This window comes from Marmota monax, unplaced genomic scaffold (genome assembly GCF_021218885.2).
Source record: "Marmota monax isolate L192 unplaced genomic scaffold, Marmota_monax_Labrador192_F-V1.1 WCK01_AAM20220418_F8-fsc00044, whole genome shotgun sequence".
Lineage (NCBI taxonomy): Eukaryota > Metazoa > Chordata > Mammalia > Rodentia > Sciuridae > Marmota > Marmota monax.
This window is the reverse complement of record NW_026695198.1, coordinates 2,856,630-2,863,221: the sequence shown is the minus strand read 5'-3', so window position 1 is coordinate 2,863,221 and position 6,592 is coordinate 2,856,630. Positions and strand designations below refer to the sequence as shown.

Here is a 6,592-nt window from a genome sequence, read left to right as displayed (position 1 = left end):
CACACATACACACACACACACACAAATCATATATCTCTACCACTATTCAATTTGCCTATTAAGTTCCAGTCCAAACCAGACATTAATCTGATTTATGGGGCCCATAAAAAAGGTTCTCTTGTAGTCATGGGTTTTAGTGTTTATATCTTGCTATGATAAACACTGTGATTTCTCTAATCTTAATATGCACATTTATCAGAGGATTGTAATAACTATTTAAGCAACAGGAAATTACACTAGGCCAAATCACCAAGTTTTGTGATGTTTAAGTTCCATATTATAAAATTAATGTCTATTAATAGAGAACAGTATAAAAATGGGGGAATTATATAATATATATATATATATATATATATATATATATATATATATATACTGGGGATTAAACCCAGGGACTTGTACATGTAAGGCAAGCACCCTACCAAACTGAGCTATATCCCCAGCCCTAAGTTAATTTTTTTTTATTTAATCAATTTTTTCAGTTCAGATAATATTTTTTACCTTTTTTAAAAATACATAACAGTGGAATGCATTACAATCCTTATTACACATATAGAGCATAATTTTTCATATCTCTGTATATAAAGTATATTCACACCAACTTATGCCATTGTACATGTACTCTTTTTTTTCCCCCCCCCAAGTTAATTTTTAAGTGATCTCTTTTCCCCCATTGGATTTGAGATCCTGAGAAGTGAGACCTCAAGGAAAAGGATAAAATTTGAGAATGCAGATAAATACAATTACTGATGAATTACCTTGGATAAATTACCAGTAAGGAAGAGTTGGTTAATCTCACTCTGGACTCCTAAAAAATTTGATCCTCATAATTGATTATTTTTTCTGCCAACCACATAGAGAGTTAATATGCAATGCTCATATATATCATAAAAAATTGGGTAAATAATCTCATCGATCAATTCTGCATTATAGCACAATTCAAGAATATGCCCCTTGACATAAGATACCACCTGTCAGTCTTATTCAATTCATCTTGAACAATATTGCTAGAAATAAACTGACATAAAAAAAATCAGATCATGGCTATAAACTGCTCATGGTAGAATTTAAATCTGCAAATTTTTCTTTTAAAAAGGAGTAAAAATGATACAGGAAATTTGGACTTGGTAGAAATTCTGACTGCAAAAGATAATGGAAGAGCAATTAAGCAAGAAAAAGAAATGAGAAAAATTCTCTCTGAGGATAACAGGATCTCACATATGGAAAAAATTTACACAAAAAAAATCTATTAGCACTAATAAACAAGTTCAGTAAGATTGCAAAATGCAAGATCACCATACAAAAACTAGTTGTGACAATAATGTGAAAATGAAACTAAGATAACGGTCCCATGTACAAAAAGAATAAAACACATTGGGATAAAGTAAAAAGGTACACAACTTGTATGCTGAAAATGACAAAACATTGCTAGAAGAAATTAAAGAAAACATAAGTAAATAGAAAGCCAGTGCTATAATTGTGATGTGGTTTGTCCCCTAGAAGTTCCTGTTCTAGAAGCTTGGCCCCTATTATGGCCATGTTGAGGGGTGGAAATTTTAAGGGATGTAACCTAGTGGAAGGTAATTAAATCGTGGGGACATCTCTGGGTTAATGCTGGTCTTGCAAAGTGAGTTAGTCCATTAGTTCTTGTGAGAGTTGATCATTATAAAACAAGGCCACACTTGGCCACCTTTGTCACTTCTCTTTCCACTTCTCCCTCCAATGCATGATGCAGCCAGGGATCCCTTGCCAGGATGCTGATTCCATGATTTTTGGACCCTTCAGCCACCAGAATCATGAGCTAAATGAACCTCTTCTTTCTAAGGCACCAGCCTCAGTTATTTGGTTATAGCAACACAAAATAGACTAAGGCAATCATATTATGTTCATGGGTTGAAAGATTTAATATTATTAAGATGACAGTACTCCTCAACACAGTCTACATATTCAGTGCAATCTCTATCAAAATTTCAACTTCCATTTGTTTTTTGATTTGTTTTAGTTTACATCAAAAGACAAGTTGATCCTAAATTTTAAACACAAATGCAAAGTACCCCAGAAGAGCCAAAATAATACTGAGAAAGAAAAAAAAAATGGGTCTGAATAGAACAAAATAAAGAGAAGGGAAATTTGCTCCTACTGCTGGACTTCATGAACTGGGACATTGGTGTACTCTTTACCATGGACTGATACTTAGACCATCAGCTCTTCACATTCTCAGACCTTCAGACTTCAATTAAACCACACCAGCAGCTTCCCTGAGTATTCAACTTGCAGATAGATGGTCATGGGATGTTTTTGCCTCTATAATCATGTAAGCCAATCCCTCATAATAAATAGCTAGCTAGCTAACTATCATTCCCTATTGGTTTGGTTTCTCTGGAGAACCCCAACTAATACAGTGAGCTTGGTCCAGACAGTGTTTCTTAAATAAAATATCAAAAGAATAGGTAACCAAAGAAAAAATAGAAAAATTGGACTGCATAAAATTAAAATCTTTTTTGCATCAAATGATACTAACAAGAAAATGTAAAGAGACACTTCAATAATAGAAGAAAATTTGTGCAAACCAGTATTGAGCCTAAAAGGACAAACTAATTTTCAAAATGGACAAAGTACTTAAATAGACATTTCTCCAAAGATATGAAAATAGTCAATGAAGACACAAGAAGATGCTCAATGTTATTAGTATTTAGGAAAAAACACTGTGAAATGCCACTTCACACCCACTGTGATGGCTAGAATTAAAAAGAAAAACCAGTGCTGGTGAGCACATGATTGGAACTCTCTTACATTGCTGGTGGGGATGTAAAATGGTAAGCCATGTTGGAAGAAAGACTGGCAAGCCAGGCATGGTGGTACCGACCAGGTATGGTGGTGCATGCCTATAATCCCAGCAACTTGAGAGAGTGAGGTAAGGGGATTGCAAGTTCAAGGTTAGACTCAGCAACTTGGTAAGACTCTATCTTAAGATAAAAAATAAAAAGGACTGGGGATATAGCTCAGTAGTAAAGTACCCCAGGGTTCAAATCCCAACCCCCCCAGCTTCACACATACAACACACACACACACACACACACACACACACATACACACGAAGAAAGAAAAAGCACAAATCATTCATGCTTAGAGAGAAAATAATGATCAGCTATTAGTCACCATCCTCTAATAAAGAGCCCTATTGATCAGCATTTCATACCAGGTTGACTTAAAGGTGGATATGTTTGGACTGTCTGGCCTCTGCAGGTTTACCTAATTCAAGACCCAAGTCTAAAGCCTATAATTCTTGTACATTGCACCACCTCAGCAATGTGAGGCATTTGCCAGTGAGGTGTGTATCAATATCTATCTATATTTGTTCAACATTGAATGAATGAGTGAATTAGACTACCAACAACACTTCCAGTTTCGATTTGAAACTTTTATTTTTAAACCTGAGCTGATGACAAAGTTCTGGAAGTTATTATATGTTTATTCATACCTTCTCTGCTTAGAGAAAACAATTTTGAAAACAAGTACATTTGATGACAACAACAGGAATACTTCTCAGTGATAAAAATATTTCCTCACTGGGTGCAGTGGTGCACACCTATGATTCCAGCAGCTTGGGAAGTTGAGGCAGAAGGATCACAGTTTCTAAGCTAACCTCAGTGACTTAGCAAGGCCCTAAGTAAATTAATGAGACCCTGTCTCTAAATAAAAATATAAAAAGGGGCTGGGGATGTGGTTCAGTGGTTAAGCACCTCTGGATTCAATCCCCAGTACCAAAAAAAAAAAAAATCTTAACACAAAAGTACCTCATGATATCAGTATTCCCCAACTTTGATTCTAGCAGGATTCACCTTTAAGATAGCTGACCCTTGATAAGTAGTTGGCTTCTTCCTTGCCCAAGGAATATATCTTGAAACTCAAGGTAACCGAATATTTGGAGCCATCGTTACTAGTTGAGAAATTTCTCTCAAAAGAACTGATCTCAACTTAGAGAATGGTCAACCAAAAGTGCTAACAAGGGACCCTAGATTAAAATTTTAAAAACATAATCACAGAGACAACTGTGACCCTGGCCTACCCAACACACAGAAGGAGGAGAAGCAGAAGACTACAGCGACCCTGGCCAGCCGTGTGGTAGGAGCAGAGAGACCCTGCACACACAGTAGGAGCTGCATCCCATCTACAAATGCATGGGGTGGCTTTCCCTGCAGGCTTCCCTCTAGTGACAACAGCCAGGACCTACAAGACCATCATCCAGGTTCCTGCAGGCAAGGTACTGGTAACATAAAGGGACACTACAAGATTATAAGGTAGAAAGTGTAATACCTTGAATCCACACTGCTAGAGAGGAAGACACATGGACAACATGAAGAAACATGGGAAGAAAGTGCCGGAAACAAACCAAGCTGATACAATAATAGATTCTATTGACAGCACAGCAGATGAAATGTCAGAGAAGGAGTTCAGAATGTACCAATTAAGATGCTATGTGAAGCAAAGAAGAATTACGAGAGCAAATACAAGCAACAATCGACTACTTCAGCAAAGACGTGTGAGAGGAAATACGGGTAAAAACATTACTTTAAGAAAGATAGGGGCTGGTGTTATGGCTCAGTGGAGGTGCACTCGCCTAGCAAGCACGAAGCCCTGGGTTCAATCCTCAGCACCACATAAAAACAAATAAAGGTATTGTATCTAACTATGTGTGTGTGTGTGTGTGTGTGTGTGTGTGTGTATGTGTGTGTGTGTATATATATATATATATATTTTTTTTTTTTAAAGGCAGGTATACTTCCACATACAAAGGCAGGTTTTCCCAGGAGGGATTTACAGGAAGTAGTCTGGGGTGCATCGGGTAACATGAGGCTCTCCACGAGGAAGTGCTGGGACAAACTGAAGAAAAGAATATTTTAAAGTGTCATCTAGTTCCATGATAGCAGCCTGGTTCCCACAATGGTAACAGTAATTGGGTGCACTGAAAATGGTAACCACATTCTGATCATGGCACCAATTATATCCTTCCATTACCAGCTGGTGAGCATGTGAAACCAGTGTGAGACCATTGACATGGTTGAATGTTTCAGAAATGTCTTGTCCAAATGTGTAGCCAGCACCACGTGGTAAAATACCCCAGCCACCACGATCATCTGGATCTGACCATAACAGATCACACATTGGGCCCTGGTCTCATGTGGAACTTCTTGTAAATGATCCAGGGCTCTTATATGATCCAGTGTATCTATGGATGGAGAGAGACCACCATGGAGGCAGAATATCTGTCCATCTACTAAAGCTGTAAGTGGAAGGTAATCAAATAGATCTGCAAAATATTTCCAAACATTGGCATTTCCATACTTTATAGAGATTCATCATGAAAGCCATACACTTGGGTAATTTGTCAGCTTTCATGATTTCCTCTCAATATTGTAATACGTTCTGGATAATGCACCTTTAATGCTACAAGAAGAGTCAGTCTCCAAAGAATAATAACCTCTGTCTACATAGTCACCCATGAATACATAGTTTGTATCTGGTGATTTCCCACCATTTCTAAAGAGTTCCATAAGGTCATGGAATTGGCCATGTACATCTCCACAGACAGTAACAGGACACCGAACTTCTTGCACATTCAACTCTTTTGTTAAAATTTCCTTAGCCTTTTCACACAGCGTCCTCACTTGGTTCTCATTAAGCTATTTACACTCATTCAGCTGCTTGACCCATTGGTCCAGCTCCCCTTCCCAGCCGCCTCCCTCTCCCCTCCCCGCCCCCACCCACCCTGGCCCCACCTCTGCCTGCTACGCTAGCCTCCCCAGACAGACTCCTAGAACACTATTGAATGATGAATGAATAGTAAAAGAAATCAAGGATGAAATTAAAAAAAATTCTTAGAGGTAAATGAGAACACTGATACAACGTATCAAAATCTCTGGGACACTGTGAAGGCAGTACTAAGAGGAAAGTTTATTGCATTCAGTGCATTCATTAAAAGAATAAAAAGTCAACATATTAAAAGAATACAAATTAAAAGAATAAAAAAGTCAACAAATTACCTAACACTACATCTCAAAGCCCTAGGAAAAGAACAAATCAACACCAAAAGCAGTAGAAGACAGTAAATAATTAGAATCAGAGCTGAAATCGATGAAATCGAAACAAAAGAAACAATTGAAAATTTTTGACAAAACGAAAAGTTGGTTCTTTGAAAAAAATTTAAAAAAATAGATAAGCCACTGGCCATGCTAATGAAGAGAAAAAGAGAGAAAACTCAACTTACTGAAATATGAGATAAAGAAGGAAATATCACAATGGACATGTCTGAAATACAGAAGATAATAAGAAACTATTTTGAAAATTTATACTCCAATAAAATAGAAAATATTGAGACACTGACAAATTTCTAGACACATATGACCACCCAAACTGAGTGAGGAGGTCATACATGATTTAAATAGATCAATTTCAATTATGAAATAAAAAACTTCATCAAAAAGCCTACCAACCAAGAAAAGCTCAGATCCAGATGGATTCTCAGCCGAGTTCTACAAGACTTTTAAAGAAGAATTAACACCAATACTCCTCAAAGTATTCCATGAAATAG

General features: G+C 37.0%; 1 pseudogene; it reads right to left on the bottom strand.

The window, feature by feature from the left end:
• Positions 1-4,780: 4,780 nt before the first annotated feature.
• Positions 4,781-5,721, bottom strand: LOC124082133 (serine/threonine-protein phosphatase 2A catalytic subunit beta isoform-like; annotated as a pseudogene).
• Between the last annotated feature and the right edge of the window lie 871 nt (positions 5,722-6,592).